Below are 19144 nucleotides of genomic sequence, written 5' to 3'. Positions count from 1 at the left end.
CTATAAATACACACACACACACACACACACATATACATATATATGGGATTTCATTTCAAAATATATCCACGGTTATTTTAATATCAAAACAAAGTACTGTTTTCCAAATCTTTGAGGAGTACTGATGTTCTATTAGGACATATAGGGCTAATCCTGAGAGTCTGGGTGCCCCCTGCTCGGCAAAGGATGCCCCAGGCTCCGTGGGTCCCCACCATTCAACTGAGAAAGCATTATCCTGGGCAGAAGACCCCAGGATAGGCTCAGCAGCTCGCACTACACAAAAAAGGCTGGCTTCCATCCCTCATTCATTCCCTCCCGTCCTCTTGGTCCAAAGGGAAACCTCTTCCAGGGTGGCCACAGACCCAGACGGCCAGGAGCCTTCCACAGGCCTGGGTCGGAGGCCGGATCTCATTATTCCAACAGAGACAGAAGGGAGCCCGGCTTGGCTCATTCCTCCTGGGGAAATGTGCCTCGGCCTGTTAGCGGGAAGAGGAGAGTGTTATTACCCTGCTCAGCCAGCCAGGTTCACTTGCCTCGCTAATTGGAACACGTAATGGTTTGTTAATACAGTCTGATTTTGGGAGGCTGGCGCACAGGGGTCTCCGGGGTCGGGGTGCGGCGTGGGGGCAGGAAGCCTCTCATGGTATCGCCGAGGAGGGCTACGAGGGGGGACTGAAACGCTGTTTGGTTTTCAGTGTTTGTCTTGCACAACGATGTCTTAATCCACCAGCCAAGGGCTTGAAGTCGGTTCTATTGCGGTGCGCGCCTGTGTGTGTTGATATGTGCATATGCACGTGTCTGAGTGTGTCTGGGTGCACACGTGTGCCCACAGGGAATGTGATGGCCGGCGCGTGTGTGCCACTGTGTGCAGAGCTCTAGGACCATGAGGAGGGGGGAGAGAAGAGAACACGGCTCCATCACACCTACGGGCAGAACACAGTGGTCTAATTTTGAGAACGCAAACAAAGACATCTATTTTCCCAGGAATGGCTCACCCAGCCCCTATTAACACTAATTAGGAGGTCTGGGAATTCCCCATAACTTCGTAATTAGTGTTAACAGACTTCACAGGGGCTGTGAAGGAAATGGAACACCCCCGTCCTGTCCTGTTTTCACAGCCACGGTGTTGATGGTGTGGGTGACACCATGCCCCCCCACCGCCCCCATAAGGCACCAGGGTTCCCCCAGGGGGTCCCCGATGTCCAGACTGCCCAGGAGGCAGTCAAAGGGGGGTGGGGGCACCCTCACGGGAAAACCCACTGGTGTGGGGTGGCTGGAGGAATGTGGGCAGGAGTGCAAGGAGGACATGGACATTATCTCAGGACGAGACTCCGAGTTGAGCTTTGGGTCTGGAAGTGGAGAAGCAGACAGAGCACTCCCTGCCCAGGCCAACAGTCCCAGCCACCTGCCTTCTCAGTGCCTGAACATGAGGACGAACCATAGTTTAATGGCGGCTCCAAAGAGCTGGCAAGATGGCAGCCATGACCTCCCAGTGTCATCAGGCCCCCTCTGCGGCCTGCGGCGCCCTGCAGCCAGATGTCTTAGGAAACCACAGCAAAGCCATTATGAGGACCCCTCAGCTGCTTGGCGGTGGTGGGGTAGCCACTTCTGGCAGCTGACAGATGTGGGGCCTTCCCAGAAGCAGCAGGGCAGGGGCCCTGCCCACAAGGCCTCATTCATACACACAAAGACACCCCCCCTCCACCGGCCTCCACTCCTCAGCCCCCCGCGGTCCTGCTGCAGGCCTTGTCAGGGTCTGTGGGGGAGCAGGCGCCAGCGCTGTCCCACTGTCCCCTGTGTCTGCCCCCCTATGCCTCTGCCCCCACTGGCCTGATCTTCCAGCCCCCACCCCCAGGAAGCGCTGTCTGTCTATCTGTCTAGCACTCTGGGCCTGACTCTGTTTCTAGAAGACAGCTCTTTGTTCTTTCCTGCCTGCCCAGAATCTGAGATTCTCCATCTAGGAAGGAGCTGAAAGGCTATTTTCTTAATCATATTAAAAAGGGTTGAGATGGTATCAAATACTAACTGACTTTTGGTGATGTTTCATTTATTCTTGATAGTCAGGTGACTTCAATTTTTTTTTCTCACAAGAAACATATATATTCATGATTATTCATTCACAAATCATTGTGAACAGGCCATTTAAACCCCTCACTCTGAAGCTGCTGGCTCTTTCTCGGGCTCTCTCACCTTTTCTCCTGTTGTCTGCCTAGAGAACTTCTTCTCGCTCCTCAATACCCAGCTTGACATCTCCTCCGCCATGAAGCCCTCCCTGATTTCTCCAGTCTAGGCAGCATTTCCTTCTGTTTGGTTCCACATTTTGGAGATGAGAAAATGAGGCCCAGAGAGGGGCAGGGGCCTTGCCACTCCATACAGCTAGGTCATGACTGGTGAAGGCTCCGCTAGAATCCAGAAGGGCTTTTGTTTACAGCCTCCAGGGTTTGGTGGGAGATTGGCAACCTCCCCCCGCCTTGATTCTCAACACCCCCTTCCTTCTCTGGAGCCAGTGCCTGCCCTGTCGGGGACAGCCTTGACCTCCATCTTTGTTCTCCTCAGGAATGAGCCAGGACGTTCTTCTCTTTGCCCTCCAGGGGCACAAACCAGTGAGGCAGAGGATGAAGAACAGAGAATGGCCTGGTTGTTGTTCCACAAAGGGGAGCGGTGACAGGAAGCACTTGGGGCCCTTCCTCCCTCTCTGGAGCTCAAGGCTGTGTCTGCCGCCCCTTCAAGGTCCTGGCCTGGCCCCCCTGCCCACCCAGCCACCAGCCCGGCCCCTTCCTCACTGGTCTATTGGAGGCCCGGCTTACACAGCCCCGTGGCCCTGGGTCTGAGTCTCACTTTGTCCCTGAATGGCTGTGGTGCCACATACCGGACCTTATTCCCAGCAATTCGAATAGTTCGTATGACAGCCTACCACGGATTCAGCAGCACGAGGAGCTGGCAACCGGACAGGTGTTTCATATACGCCATGGCTCATCTTCACAACCCCACTTTCAGGCACCCCGTTAGTGCTCCCATTTCACAGGTAAAATGTCGCCACTTCCCCAAGGTCAAGAGCTAGGAGTGGTGGAGCTGGGACTTAAGCCTGGACCTCTGCAGGGGTTACAAGCCCGACTCCCCAGGAAGTTACATGGATTGGATGAGATAATTGCACAGGCTAAGCATTCCGCTGATAATAACGCATTGAACATTACAGCTTTCCTCATTTTCATTCCTAATGAGAGCAAACACTGTGGTGAACCAGCCGGGCTGAGCATTGATGGGTAGGCAAGGCTTCCTGGGGACCCCGTAAGGGGTGGCAGAACCCCTGAAGGTTCCTGCCTGTGGAAACCCCGGGGCCCAGATTGCTCCTAGCTAGAGCGTATTATTTGAGAGTAAATATTATCTTACCCTCCAGCTTAATCCAGACCAAGCTTCTCTTCCCCACCGAAAAGCCCGCAGCCTGGAGAAGGTTAAGCCCTTTGCTTCTTTCCTAATTGCAGGCTTGCAACTCTGCTGGGCGACACCAGATCTCTTGGAAAGCCTGAGAATTGGTCTGGTATTTGCCAGTGGCATCGGAGAAGCTGGCTCTGGGCTGGGCTGTCCGGCTTTCCAAGCCTACGCTGGGTTGGGGGGCACCCGTGGGGGAGAAGGCAGGCTGGGGCACATTCCCCTTCTGCACAGGCCTGCTATCGCAGCCCCAGGGCAGATCTAGCTACAGAGGGCATCGGGGACATGGAGCCTGGCCTCCTGTTTCATGCTGAGTCCCACTTGGCTTGCAAAGTAAAATGGGTCAGTGGACTGCCAGACCATCCTTCTCTTCCAGTTTACGCCACATCTGTTTCCCTCCTGCCTTTTCCTCCGAAACGTGGGCAGAAGTTGTTCAGACCAGAGGCCCTGACCCTCCCCGGGCGCCCAGTTTCTCTGGGGTCACTAGATGGGGAGCAGTGCCAGCAGACTCTATGCTGTTGAGGGTTGGGGATCCTCAAAGGTCCTGGGAGCCAGCCTGGGTCAGCCCCACCCCTGCCCAACCCCTGCTCAACCTCTCTCTTGCATGCTCTCCACCCGTCTGTCCCCTGAAAAGTGCTGGTGGGGCTTGGAAAGTGGTCACATAACTTCTCAGATTTAGGACAAACCATTGGATCCTACCTTGAAAATGAGTAAATTTCATAGTATGTAAATTATACATCTATAAAGCTATTAAAAAACCCAAACAGCAACATCAACGACAAAGTTGAGAGGGGCCAATGCATGGTTGGGGGTGATGCCCACACCCTGGGGGGAAGCGTAGCAGTGGCAGGCTGAGGCCGGAGGTCAACGCCAGTTTCGAGACTCCTTCACCACCTGTGGGTTCACAGGTTAGTTTTGTTATTTCTTATCCTGTAAGAGAAATTTTAACAGACCCGCCGGTTGACCTCATGAACATCCGAAGTGAAGCCCCAGGGATGTGAGAAGGCAGGTTCTGTGGAAGGATGGGGAGCCTGGGAAGAAAGGGGCAGCAGGAAGAAGGAGGCCTACTGGAGACAAGCCTTCCAGAAGCTTCTGGAGGCCAATGCTGGAGGGTGGCTCAGGACGTTGTATAGCTTGGGGGCCTCTGAGTTAGGATGAAAGCCCAAGGCTCAGCCTGGCCTCATCTCTAAGGCACTGATGGGTCCCCCTGAGAGAAGTGAGGATGGCACCAGTCCTGTCCTGAGCACTGCTCCCTGCCAGGGAAGGGCTGACACGTATCTGGGGGATATGACACCCTAGGGTCTACAGACAATCAGAGGAGACCTGTGCCCAGAGTCTACTGAAGAGAGAGCTAAGTTGCTCATGGTTGCTCCAGTGCAAAGCAGGAAAAGAACTTTACAAGTGATCTGAACATTGCTATCTTGACTAGTAGTGAGCTTCATTGCCGGTAGTATGTAAGCAAAGATCAATGAACACACCTTTCAAGGAGTCAAAACAGATGGCCTTGAAACCCCTCCCAGTCCAGACAGTCAGTGAGGCCACAAAGGCTTGCCGTTCATTTCCCTCGAGGGTTAAATCTGTATTCAGGATAAAACAGAAAGGCCTGAGCCATCCTGAAGGAGGGGCCCTGGCTGGCACCTCTCTCGAACCACAACTCCTCCGAGCACTCACCACAAATCCCGCTGATTCTGCTTTGGGCTAACGTGATACTTGAATACACACAGGCCAGGCCGGGGCAGGCACTGCCGGGCTCCTAACGAATGCCCTTGAGCCTGAACTGCTCCAGAGGTGGGTGCCTGGGAAGCAGGGGCTGCCAGCCCAAAGCACAGGGGCTCCTGTCTGGCCCTCCAGCCAGCGGCCTGCAGCACACCTGCCCCGCCCTCCAGCTCACAGCGGGCCTCCTCTCTCCCTAGCTCCGGCCTCCCCTAGGGCTCAGGATCCTGGCTGTAGTTTGCATGTTCCCTCCTCTCCACGCCCAACTTACCACTGGATGAACTCATCAGAGGCCCCTTCCCAAACAAGAGCTCCAGGCCTGGGAGAGGCCCCGGTTCTCTTTCATGTGTCTTTCTGGCGCTGGGAAGGCCGGAAGGGAGGCTGGGCCCTCTGGAGGAGCCTGGGCTTCTGAGGAGGAGGTGGGGCTGGGGGCTTCCATGGGGCCGGCAGGCCAGCACTGCGAGGTAGAGGCCAGGGACCTCCTGAGCCAGTCCACCATCCACCTGGGCCCCTCTCCGCAGCTCCCAGCCTCCATCCAGCTCCACCCTTAGAGGGGGTCTGGGCTGCATCTTGCATTTCTTAGTGCCGCTCCTCCAGCTCTGGAACCTTGACGTGCAGACCTAGTTGTAGTCTCCTCTCCCTCTGGGGATGGAAGGTATGAACGCCCAGACTAATTATAGTGCTAGACAGTTACAGAGTGTTCTGGAGAGACCAAGAGCTGGACAGAAGAGGGCCACCTGGGTTTCAACACTCAGTAGGTGTGGCTCCCTGGTGGGAATGTTCTGGCAACAGGGCAGACCCAGGATATCCCAGCCCCATCCTGCCCCTGGCTCCCCATCCACCACAGGCTCAGCCCTGCCTTCCAGAAGATAGCCCAACACCTGTTGTGGTTCAGAAATCCTTGATCTCAACCACCCATCTTCCCAGGGTGCAGATCTTCCCGCCCCCATGCATAAACCCTTTCCTGGCTCTCCAGCACTGTTGAGGAAACCCAGCTCAGAGCACAAGAAGCCCATTGACTAGCCCTCCCCTCCCCCACCCCTCCTCCCCTCTAGCCCAGCATGACCACTTGTAGGTCCTGAATGCTTCTGCTCTAGCATGCCCCAGGGACTTTGCATGTGCTGATCCCTCTGCCAGGAATCCACTCCCCTCCACCAAGTCAAACACAGATTTCTTTGTCTACCTCGAAATAAGTCATTCATAATCCAAGCCTTCCTCGGCACTCCCCCTTCCCCAGCATGAGCCCCATCACCCCCTCCATGTACCCCTGCATCAGTGCCTTAGACCGCCTGCCACCTGCCCATTGCGGTCTGAAAGTCTCAGATTTGAGCTTGCATCGGCATCCCCTAGGGAACTTGTCAAAGCCCAGCTTGCTGGATCTCACCCCCAAATCTCTGATTCATTAGGTCTGGGGTCAGAGTCTGCAGAGCCGCATTTCTGACAAGTTCCCAGGCAATGCTGATGCAGGCGGTCTGAGGACCACACCTGCGGACTGCCGTTTAAACCCCGAGCTCTTTGAAATCGATCGATCAATCTTGTCTGATTTTTCTTTCTCCTCCAGTCTCGGAATAAATCTGCATTTTAGTGGGTGCTCAGTAAACAAATGAGTGAGAAGGACTGATTTATTGGTTACAGCCAGCGCGGGTGGTGGGAGAATTTACTGAGACAAGTTTTCCTGATCTGTTGGCTCTGCTGCAGGATCTCCTTTTCCCTTTTCCCAAGACGGTGGCCAAGTCTTTGGCTCCCATGTCTTGGGGGCTGCTGACTTCCAAGATCAGGCACAGAGGTTGCTGGAAGATGTCTAGGAAGACAGCCCATCTTCTGGGCCCTAGAAACTTCTCGGAGGGCATAGGCTAGGGCCCACAGAGGTGGGGGGGCATAAGCCTGGTGGGGGGCACGTAGAGGCAGCATGCCCAGGGAGAGAGTCATTGTCGTTGAACATCTCTGGATATCAGCAAGAAGTAGACTGGCGGGGGGAGGGATGGCGGGGGGTTCCAAGAGCTACAGGCTCAAATGCCTTGATCCTGGGAATAGCCTTTCCAAAGTGGTGACAGAACCTCCATGGGGCCACCCCGAGATGCCTGGGAGAGACTGGGCGTCTATGCACCCAAACTCATAGCCAAGAGCTGTTAAGCAAGAACACCAAGCTGGGCCCACGGTGGCACAGAAATGGCCACTGACCACTTGCCCTCAGTGCACCCCAACGCTTGGCAAAGGAGCCTCCCATTAGTGTTCTGGGCCACAGGGAGAACACCGAGACTCCTATAGGATCATCGCGGGCAAGAATCCCTCCTCCCCAACATGCCTGGGAGGAGATGTCCTTCAATGGGCAGAGCGGGCTCCACGGCGGATGGTGGGATCTGAGGAAGTACAGGCAGGCAGTGTAGATCGCACTTGGGTGTTGGTGTGCGCTTAGCCCCAATGCTATGGGGGCCCGGGCGAGGCCTGGGGCTCTGCCTAACGAGGGAAGCTGTGGGGCACCCCAGGGCACAGACCCGGACGGGCAGTCTCTCAGCAGGTGGACAGGAATGAGCAGGTGTCCTGCCAGGAGCATGGAAGGCGGGGCGGGACTGAGCTCGGGGCTCCCTGACAGAAGAGGCAGCCCAGCACAGGGCCGGACATGGTGTCTGTGAATGTGTCCCTCCGAGCCTGGCCTCGATGTGGCATACCCCAGGCCCCCTGCCAGGACTCCTGGACACTGGAGAGCATCCAGACTCACAGCAAACTGTAGCAGGGAGGCCCGGCTGCCCCAAGGACGTGGGCTGTATGCGTCCCCCCGCGCCCAGCCTCTGCCCTTCCCCCACCCCTCCCTACCCCCTACTCCAATGGGACCACTGAAGCCCTGACAGAAATTCAATACAACAGCCACCTGGCCACCATCCCTACCTGAAGGCACACCCATCCCCTGCTCTTGGGGAGAAAAAAGGAAGGAAAGTTCCATACTTGGAAGCTGTACATTAAAAAGAAAAATGCAGCTAGGAAAGGGAAGGAGCCTGCTGGCGGGGGGGGGGGGGGGGGCGGGGATTTGAGATTTGCTTTTTAATTTAAACCCTTCTGGATCATTTGAATTGTTAAGGACTGTGTATTACTTCTGTAACACTGACTTTTTAAAAAATAACTTTTGTTTTAAAAACGCAAAGCCGTCTGCAAGAATCTGTTTGGAAGAGAGAAGTTTAGGCAACAAATAGCGGCAGGGGTCTTTAAATACACCATCATCATCCTTCTGGTGTGATCACCACGTGCCCAGAGCTCTGCTCTGTGTTTGTACACCCATTATTTAATCTAAGCTCATCACAGCCCTATGTGTTGGATGCTATTAGCGCTATCATTTTCCAGATGAGAAAATAGAATTTGAGAGAGACTAAGTACCATGGCCAAGTTCACCCAGCCTTGGAGTTGGGCTCTGAACTTGGCTGTGAGCGGCGGCAGGCGAGCTCCCACCTTAGATCAGGACTGCGCACTGTGCCGCCTCCTGCCATCCCGCCGCTAAGAAACTGACAAGTTTACAAACCACTCGTTCTGAGTCTGCTCCATGGCCTGAAAACCATGATGTTGCCCAGGAGCCAAAATCAAACTGTCACAGGCAAACGAAGCCAGAGCCTGATGTCTCCAGCCACCTTGGAAACTGGACAGAGACTAGGCAAGCATGTATTATAGGCAGTCTCCTGTCATCTGTCCATCTGTCCCTCAGTTCACCGGTCGCTGGCTGAAGGCCTCGCGTGCCTCACTCTGTCCTGGATGCGGGCGGCCAGACAGCCACCAGTCACCAGGAGAGGACCAGGTGAGCATAGGGCCCATAGCCCACAGCCACCAGGATAGGACCAGGTGAGCACAGGGCCGATTGGTTCCCCTGGCACCTTCCAACTTGCAGGCATCATGTTCCCCAGATATTTCCAAAACCTCTTGCAATTCGGGCTCCAAACAGGCATTAACGGGGCTGCGAATGAAACACAGCCATGCCCAGCAGCAAGTCCTTCTTCTTCTCCAAAGTACTTAGTTTGCAGAATGCTGAAGCAGAGCCTGGCAATCCAAGCAGACGGTCTGGCCTGGGTGCGGTGCTGGGTCAGCTATGTTATGTTCTTCTGCTTTTCACCCAGGCCTTAGCCCCCGGATTGAAAGGGAGGGGTTGTGAAAGCTCCAGGAGCCTGGGAGGTGGGGGTGGGGTTTCCCCCAGGGCTCCAGCCTGCAGACCTGAGCACAGCCGTCCTGGGCATGAGGTCCTGCAGCTGATGGTGTCTGTAGGGCCAGTGGGAGAGCAGAGGCTGCCTCAAATGTAGACTGGGCCCCTGAGAGCAGGGAGTGTGGCTGAACTGTTCAACTTTCAGAGGCCCAGGCTCACAGCCGGTGTTCGGTTAACATTTGATGATTGAGTAAATGAATGTGACTTTGAGGAAGGCCGCTCTACCCTCATCTGGAGATGGGAGGGGTAGGACCTGGCCTGATCACCATATTTTGGGGGACATGGACTTAAGCAGCCCTCTAGGCACCTGAACACCTAAGACTCTACTGAGGATTCCTCCCACAGAGGCATAAAACTGAAAATATAAATAATAAGAACACAAAGAGCATTATTATAAGAAAATATAAATAATAAGAACACTGACCCTCTGGCAGGCACACTGATAAGCACCTTCGGTCCCTTAGTCATCTCATGAAATCTCCACATCAGGCCGGTGAGATGGACAGCATCATTACCCCCAATTTATAGATGAGAACACTGAGGCTCAGAGGGTCATGGCCATACTACTAGCAGAGCTAGGATCTGCACCCAGGTGTGACTTGGAAGAAAACCCTAAAGCTGGGAGAGGCCTCCCCCTTATTTTACAACCGACAAAGTATAGGACAGGGAGATTGGGGACATCAGTAGCAGGGCTGGGACAGGAGACCAAGTCTTCTGACTTCCAGCTCTGGCCCTGTCACACCTTATGAAGCTGCAGGTGAACATCTTTTCTCCATTCTACAAAGGACCTTGGAGATGGAGGAATTCATTCCTCTCAGTCCCTGTGCAGCAGCCCCTCTTTCGAAGGGCCCTCCACAATTCCCTTCCTGAGGCTTGGGAGAAAAGGAGGAAAATGGAAGAGACACTTGACTCTAAAACCAGGCTGTGGTTTAAGGCAGACTTGAGAATGGCCACAGGCCTGCACAGCCAAGCCTGGAGGCCAGCAGGGAGGAAGCAGTCTGCCCTCATCTCATTTCCTGCCTGGCACCATCTTCCAAGCCCCAGGGTCTCACCTCCAGGCTTTTACTCTCACTGTTTCCTTTTCTGGGATGCCCTTCCCAACATCCTTGCGGGTCCCGTAGCCCATCCCCGTTTTCAAGCCCAGCTGGAATGTACCACATTCTCTGACTTCCCATCGCCGTCACCGCCCAGAAGTGACCTCTTGATCTGGCCCTGGAACCAGCAAGCCTTCCTTTATCATTCCACTCCGAACCCTCTTACGCTCTACCTTATAGGTCAGGGATTTGCTTTCATGTCTGTTTCCCTCTCACAGGCTGGGAGCCCCTTAGGAGGCTGACCTCTGAGGTGTTTTCGATGCGTGAGGTATGGCGGGAGTGAAGGCTGGCCAATTCTTTCCATTTACTGGAGAGCACTCCCAGATTGGGTCTCTAACCATGGCCTCCCCTCCTCCAGGACCTATCGCCAGCTGCCTCTTACACTCTGGAGTCCTGGACAGTGAGAGCCAAGCCGTTTCAATATTTCTGCGGCATCCGTCATAAGTGGGAGCTTTGAAAAATAGTGTGGAAAATAAGCAACCCACAGACACTCACCAAGTTCAGCTGTGGTTCAGCACTGAATGAGGTGCTAGACAAGGGATGGGGGGGACAAGACACCCAGAGGAAGGGTCCTGCCCTCAGGGGATCTACCAGAGGAGAGAGCAGGGACCTTCCCACTTGGCTCACTCTGGATCCCCGGCACCTAAAACCACGTTGGGGATGTGGTAGGAACGCACCAGCCCCCTCTGAAGAAATGAATGAACATTCATTGACCCAGCAGCACTGAGCGCACCATATAAGGCTAGGGGGTGCTGAATGCTGAGCTGGTCTGTGTGGTGAGTCAGAGCTGCAGAATCCACAGGCGAGAGACACTGAGAAAGAGAGAGAGAGAGAGAGAGAGAGAGAGACTGGGAAGGGCAAGGAGGTTTGTGGTTGACCGAAGTCAAGCAAAGGAGAGAACATAAAAAGCACTTGGCCGCGGCTGCCTGGGAGGCAGCATCGTATGCTGTGGTTTTAGATCTTTTTCCTGCAGAACGCTCTTTTTTCTAATGAAATCATACACCGCACCCTAAATGCATAACAGAGCAGCAACGGCGGATGTCAGCTGCTGCGGAGAGGACCGCCCACTCTCGGGTACCCTGGAACCCCATTGAGGCCCCTGGGCTTCCCAGAGATGGGGCTCCTGCTGGGTCAGAGGCTGCCTCCTTCTCCCGCCCCCCTCCCCGAACCCCCACGCCCTGAGTCACCTTGGAGTGGCCGCGGCTGAGGGGAGGGCTGCGGTTGCTTGTTTGGGAAGGAAGCCTTGCAAGGCTGGGGTCTTCTGGGAACCCATTTCGGGCAAACACCCGCTGAGAGGAGCTTAAGAAACTTTCCCCAGCCACGAGGAAGTAGGAGGAGAAAGGAAAATGTCCTCCCAGCAAGTGGGGGGGAACCCAAGGAAGCCAAATGTGGGGTGGTTGAAACGCGGGGGGCTGCTAGGGGGCACCCGGACTCCGTGTGGGAAGGACTTTCGGGGACAGTCCTTCCTGAAGGTGAAGCGTCACCTGCAGATACACGGTGTGTGTGAGTGCATGAGTACCTATGTGTGAACTGCGCGCACAGATCGGGCTTTCAGATACCAGATCCACAGAGCCCGAAGTACGCCTGTCACAGAAAGGCCACCCTGGTGCTGCGAGCTACAGGAAGGACCCGTTTGCTCCGCATCTCCCGCCCCCTGCCATGACACCAACAGGGTCATCTGTTGTTTTCACTGCCTAACGCTTCTTCTTCTGTCAGGAAACAGCACCGGGGTTTTCCCTTTGGGGTTCCTGTCCTCTCCCAAAGTCAGGCCAATTCTTTGCCCACCACCCCCCAACAGCACACACTGCCCTACCATGACCCACTCCTGACCCAGTCCGGCCAATCAGTGCATTCTCTCCTCCTTGTTTCACTAATTGGTTAGAATGGTCACGTGACTGGAGACTAGCCAATAAACTTCAACTCTGGAACTTTTGTTGGAGCTCCTGGGAAAAAGACCCTCTCCTTTCACAGGTTTGGAAATGAGCGGGCTGTGCGTCTGGAGCTGCTGGTCACTGCCCCACCACCCCGTGGGGTGTACATTCCCCAGGATGGAAAACCCCAAGGAGGGAAGCAGAGGACACAGGCAGGGGCACCATTTCAGCCTTGGATTCAAGTCTGCCTTGAACACCAAATTATCAATATATTGGAAACCAATAAAAAGCAAATAATTTGCTTGTCTTGCTTCATCAGGTTGAAGTTGAGGATTGGTTCCCAACTGAGGTGGCATCTGACCTCAGTCTGGCATTTCTCCCCTGCATTTTTGGTCCTTCCCTGGTTCTTGATGATCTGGGCGGCAGCTCCAGCCTTCTGCAGTTGAGCCTGGGGGCCCTCAGACTCAAGGACTGGCCAGAGGCCAGTAGTCTGGCAGGACTTGCCTGCATCCCAGCCTTCCTGGCCGCCTGGCCCCCTCTTAGGGTTGTATTTTGGCTCATCTAACTTTGGCTCAAGTCCACTCACTTTGTCCCCAGCTCTCATTGCTCTCCCTCATTGACCTTGGGCTTGGGTAGGGATCACTGACACTAAACAATGAATAAGAGCTCTGGAAAGCAGCCATTCCTGACCGTGGGGCAGGAAGAATCACCCCAGGGCTTTGGTCCGTAGTCTCAGGGAGACGGCCATAGGCAGAAGCCCAGGGCAGGGGAGTGGGGAGGGCAGTGGGTGGCAGGAGAGTATTGGACTCACATGTCAAATAGGCTGGGGAAAGTTCTGGAATCTCTTATCTGCCTTACCACTTTGGGCAAGCTGCCCCTCCAAATTTTATAATCCCCAACTCTAAAACGGGGTCATGCCACAACACATTTGACAAAAGGACCCAGATGCACAAAACTGACAGCAGCGACTGCTGATGGGAATGTGGAGTGACAGGAACTCTCATTCATTGCTAGTGGGAACGCAAAACGGTGCAGCCATTTTGGAAGGCAGTTTGGCAGTGTCTTAAAAAGCCAAATATATTCTTAACTTGCTCCAAGGTGCTGCCCCAATGGGCTCACACTCATATCCACACAAAAACCCACAGGAGACTGAAAAGCACCTTTAGTTCCAATCACTTAAAATCGGGAGCCACCAAGTTATCCTTTAAGAAGTGAATGGGTCAGTAAGAAGTGGTACAGGCAATGGAATGTTAAAATAAAAAGAAATGAGCCATCAAACCATCGAAAGACATGGAAGATATATATTTTTTTAATTTTAATTTTCTAAATAATTTTTTAATTAATGACTTTGTTTATTTAAGAAAGAAAGCAGAAGCAGAAGGGAGAAGCAGAGGGAGAGAGAAGCAGACTCCCTGCTGAGCAGGAACCCCCCCCCCCCAATCAAGGCTTGATCCCAATACCCTGGGATCATGACCTGAGCCCAAGGCAAATGCTTAACCAACTAAGCCACCCAGGCACCCCAGATATGGAGGAAATTTAAAGGCACATTGCTAAGTGAAAAGAAGCCAGTCTGAAAAGACTACCTACTTTATGATTCCAATTATATGATGTTCTGGAAAAGGCAAAAGTATGGGGATGGTAAAATGATCACTGGTTGCCAGAGAGAGGAAGCAGGGAGGAAAGGTAAATAAAGGGGTGGATCAAGGCAGAGGGTCCCTCAGTGTCCATTTCCCCTTCTTCATTTGAAATAGAGCCGCAATTGAGCAGACAGCCACCCAGAATGAAGACTATAATTCCCAGCATCCCTTGCAGCTAAGTGGGCCATGTGACTGTGTTCTGGCCAATGGGGCATGGATGCAAGTGGTGTATGTACCCTATTAAAGGAAGTGGCATCCTCTCCTCTTCTGGTTTCCTCCTTACTGAGTAGAATGGAGAGGCTGTCTTGAGCCATCGTGGATCATGTAGACCAGCGATGGTGAAGCCCCAAGGTACAGAAAGCTGGGACCCTAATGTTTCCGTGAGGAAAAATCCTCCTAGCTCAGAATTTTACTTAGAGAAAAATCAACATCTCTCTTATTGAAAGGACTATTATTGGGGGGTTTTGTCACACACAATCAAACCCATGTCCAGACTCATGCAAGGACCTTCAAGGACTGTCCTGAAGGTTCTGCATAAAACAGACAAGGCATCTTCACACTGTCATTCACTCAACAGATCAAAGCCAGTTTACCGTGCTGGGATCTGGGGATTCAACTAAGAATTAGGTAGATGAGCCCTTGCCCTCATGGACTTCACCTTCTAGGGCAGGAGACAGACCATCAACACGAGAAGGAATGAATTACAATTAGTAACATTTAGCATTTCTTGCATTCCGAGCTTACTACGTGTCCGTCCTATTCTAAGCCTTTTCTGCCTATAACCTTATTTTATCTTCACCACAAACCCAGAAGGTGGGTGCTGTTGCTTCCTTGTTTGACAGACAAGGAAGCTGAGACACAGAAAGGCTGAGGAACCTGCCCAAGGTCACACAGCTAGTAATTGATAGTTCCAGGACTTGAACCCAGGTCTGCTAGACTTTAGAGCCTAAACCCGTGGACTCTCCTGCTAATGAAGGGTATGAAAGAGACCACTGTGATAAAGAACAACAGGTGCCCTGCTGATGTTTCTCTTAGCAACACTGACAATAGACACAGTCACAGAACCCCATGCTGGACAAGCCCGAACTCCCTTACCTGGGTGGCCGGTGTTGAGAGGTCTGGAAAAGGATCAAGCCTGTTTCTAGGTGCCCTAGTCAAAGGTTTCAAGTCACTCTGATGATGGTGTCAGATGGCCTGGCCACTGCCAGCTCGGGCCGTCCAGGAGATGCCCACCTGTCGCAGAGAAGCAGATCAGTCATTAACTGCTGGGTTGGGGGCAGACCTCATTGGCTTGTGTTGCCCCGGGGGTGGGGGTTGCTTTCTGTTTGAGATGCTCTCTGGGCCCCAAGGGGGCCACGTGGTGGGGCAAAGATGGCAGGAACCTGGGGCCATGCATCAGGATAGAGGTCTCAGCTGAACTTGCCTGGAAACCCATCTAAAACACAAAGATATGCATATGCCTGTGTGTGTACGCCCTGAATAAAAATACATAAGCATCACACCCACCGTGTCTAGCACAGTGCCCTTTGCAGAGCGGGGAAGCTCGACAAATGTTTCACGGTTTGCTTTGATGGAAAACATAAATGTATATGTTGAAGTGAGTGGGTGGAAACTCCACGAGAGTTTGAGTGCATTGGAGGAAAGATCCTTCCTCATGGGAAAATGCATTCTTGGGATGCTCCAGCCAGACAGAACAATGGCTTCATTTTTCCAATGAGGAAACTAACATCCAGAAACAGGGGTCCCCCGAATACCCTGGGCACAAGACAGCGGTCTGCCGCAAGCTATCAGGTGGGTGGTGGTCACGGATGAGAGCCAAGAATTGTTTCCCGGGTGTATCCAAACCCAGACAAGGAGGAAGAGGTGGTGCCCTCAGTGGCCAGAAGCATGGTCTTTGGAGGCAGGTAGATCATCGCCACATGCTGGGGCCATTTTTTTCCAGAAGTGGACCTGGGTAAGTCAGGGGTCCTCTCAGAGCATCGGTCTCCTCGTCTATAAAGCGGGGATAATAATAGCATCTCTCTTCAAGGATTGCAGGGAGTCAAAAATGACTTTCTTAAGTCTGTGAAGCCCACAGCAGAGCCTTCACTCAATAGATGTTGGGGATGTGATGCAGAGGAGGATACTGTGAGCGCCTGCAGGGGGAGGTGGAGCACTGGACCGGGAGCTGCTCAGTGTCTTTTCACAAGTCTTTAGGCAAAAATCTCTCCATTCAACCAGCCATTCATTCCCTCTCCCCCACCCCTGACCTTGCTTCCCCTTCTCGGCCTCTCCAGCATGGGTCCCCAGCCCTGCCTCTCCCTGGAGGCTGCAAAGGCCCCACCTGCCCATGGGATCCCCACACCCTAGCCCACATTTCAACAGCCAGCAAAATGCAAATGTCATTAGCACACTCTGCGAGAGCCGGTGAGTGCTAATGTCACCCACTGGGGAGGGTAGAGGGGTGTGGGAGTGAATTTCCCAGGAGGGGTGGCATTCCCAGCTTTTTGCAGAAGGGTGAGATAGAGAAATAAATAAACGGCTGCCGGGAAGAGGGGATGACAGAGACTGCTTGAGCAGCGTGCTATACAGCGGTACCGTCGCTGGGGCTCCCCTCACAGGGCCTGTGGTCCCCGCTTCGGCCCCCCATCGGGATCATGGCTGTGTCTCAGTCTCTCTGGGCCTCTTCCCTGCACACATTTGATGAAGAGGCTCATCTGGGGGACCCCCAGCTTCCACCTTTCATTCCCACCCCAACCCATACTCCATCAAACATGCTGAAAGAAGCAGACCACCCACTCAATTAACAGACCCCTGGCAGGGGGTCACTCCCAGGAGGAGGCCGCCACAGAGGACCTCCCAGCTCCCACCCAGGATTTGCAGACAAGAGTCATGGGTTCCAGTCCCGATGCCACTCAAACTTGCTGGGAGCACTCAGGAACATACTCTTGTGTGTGGGGCCTTGGTTTTTCCATCTGTGAAAGGGGATGTTGGGCCCACAGGCAGTCCTTACAATCTCTTGTGGTCAGGTCTAAAGCCCAGTTCTAGTAACTCACAGGTGGAGATACCAATCTAAGCACACACATCCCCCCTCCCCCAGAACTTCCTGATGACAATGTCCCTGAAGACCCCAGCAGACATGCTGAGGCTTCCTGGAGGAGGGGGCAGATGGTGTGTGTGTGGAGATGACAGTAGGGTGCTGTGGGCAGTGGGGCAGGGTAAGCAAGGGCATGGAGATACCCAAGTGGGGAGCCTTGAGCCAGGGCTGCCTGTCAGGGCAGAGTGGGAGACGAGATGCAAAGATCCTGGGGTCAGTGCTTTATGTGCAGTTCCTCATTTAGTCCTCACTGTGCTATCATTCCCATTTTAGTGATGAGAAATGGAGGCTCAGAGTGGTTAAGTAAGTTGGCGGACACATGACTGTTAAATAGCACAGATTAGATTTGACCCACAGCTGATTTAAGAGCAGAAGCTCTTGATCACTGTGGGATACCTCCACCACTCCCCCCCCCCCCCCCCATCTAGCTGGTTTAAAATAGAATGTGAACTAGAGAAATCTAGGCTCCTGTGTGTCGTAAACACCCACAGATAAGCTCACAGTGGCACTGGAGGGTGGGTCCCACTGTGGCCTGGGGAGGAAGCTCAGTGTGTGAACGTGTGTACATTGTCAATGTGTGTGAGTCACTGTCAAGTGCAGCTCCAGAGGGGTCCAGGCCTAGCAATGCCAGCTGGGCAGTACATGGCCAGGGGCCATCTGGCCCAGGCAGCCAGAAGGCCTAGGCCATCCCACAGTAGCCCAGGAAGCCCTGTTCTCCAGGATGTGAGCTGGCCTGGCCTGCGCCACCTTCCCTGGCTTCCATGTGACCAGAGGCCGATCCTCCTGCTGCCAGGGAGAGGGGCACCTCCTGCCCTTGGCCCACATCTCCTTTGGCTTAGTCTCTCAGTCCCAGCCAGGGGAACAAGACATGCAGACAGAGCCAGACAGGCACACGGGGCCACCTCCTGTAGGTAGAGAAGCTGGCAGGCGATGGCACCAGCTGAGGGCTGGCCAGCCAGCCCTGTCTTGCAGCCCCGCCTCCGCCCCCAGCCATAGGCCTTGTCATCAGGACATGCAACCTGCCTCTCTGAGCCCCAGTGAAAGCTGAGCTGTGGAGATGACCAACTACCTCAGGGAAAGCACATGCAAGCTGTAAAGTGCGGAGCCCATCGATGCGGTTGTGATTTTAATTCCCATGGCCAAGACAGCCCAAGGAGTCAGAGAGAGTCCCCAGGGAGCATTGATTGAGAATCCAGCCAACACCTTTATGTATGTCCCCTGTTCCCCTCTCCTGGGTCTCAGTTTCCCCATGTGCAAAACTGAGGATCTTGAGCCCAGATACAGAGTGGTTTCGCAGTCTCCAGGGTCTATCTTCCTTTGCCAGGATTCGCCACTAACAAAGTATCCGGGTTTCATTTGCCAGAAATCAGAAGACCATTCATGCAGCAATCAGCTGAGTACAGGGGGCTCAGGACAGGGACATTTTGATGGGAGATAAGAGGAAAATGGTTGACCTAGAAGGAAAGTGACAAATCTGGGAAGATGGAAGGAAACTTGCAGGAAAGGAGGGAGGCAGAGCTATTGACGGGTAATAGAACTCGGGCAGGGTCTTTCCCTTGAGTTTGCACTGGCTGGTCCTGGAGGCCACAGAGAAGACACAAGGAGGTCTGTTTCCTGGGGATCACTAGCAACACAAGCGCTCATTGAGTACCTGCTGTGTACCTGGGACTCCAGGATGACAGAGATGAGCAGGGTTCATCACACAGCTCACATCATACAGTTCAGAGGAAGGAGAGGTCCTTCCCAGTGTGGGCCATGGGGAAGGCTTCCTGGAAGAGGGGGCCGATTTAAGTCCATGGAGATGAGAGGAGGGTGCTGTGGGCAAAGGGGGCCAGGGTGAGCAAAGGCATGGGGGTACCCAAATATGGGCTGGGTATTCAGGACCATGAGCCAAGGCTGCCTGTTGGGGCGGATGGGAGATGAGGCAGGAAGGGAAGGCAGGGGTTGCCTGGGTAAGGTCTTCGAATGCCAGGCCCAGGAAGATGAACTTTGCTCAAGGGTAATGGGGAGCCACCGAAGGTCATAGAGCAGAGGTGTGCTTCAGGTAGATGAAAAGCAGGAAGGAGCCTAGGCAGTTGGAAACAGATAGTGAAAGGATGGAAGTTCAAGGGGCCCAGGCAGGTCTTTTAACCTCTCTGAGCCTG

General features: G+C 53.8%; 1 protein-coding gene across 5 annotated transcripts in view; it reads right to left on the bottom strand.

The window, feature by feature from the left end:
• The window catches only part of TSPAN18 (tetraspanin 18), a 178235-nt gene that overhangs the window by 41371 nt on the left and 117720 nt on the right, over positions 1 to 19144 (bottom strand). For 4 of the 5 annotated variants that reach the window (XM_059140438.1, XM_059140456.1, XM_059140445.1 and 1 more), the window contains one exon: positions 15020 to 15157. The exons of the other annotated variant lie outside the window; for it this stretch is intronic. The gene's annotated coding sequence lies outside the window, so the exon portion shown is untranslated. The remainder of the gene's footprint in view (positions 1 to 15019; positions 15158 to 19144) is intronic. 5 annotated transcript variants of the gene reach the window in all.

This window comes from Mustela lutreola, chromosome 1 (genome assembly GCF_030435805.1).
Source record: "Mustela lutreola isolate mMusLut2 chromosome 1, mMusLut2.pri, whole genome shotgun sequence".
NCBI lineage: Eukaryota > Metazoa > Chordata > Mammalia > Carnivora > Mustelidae > Mustela > Mustela lutreola.
Note: the sequence above shows the minus strand (reverse complement) of the source record. Positions and strands in the feature narration are given on the sequence as shown.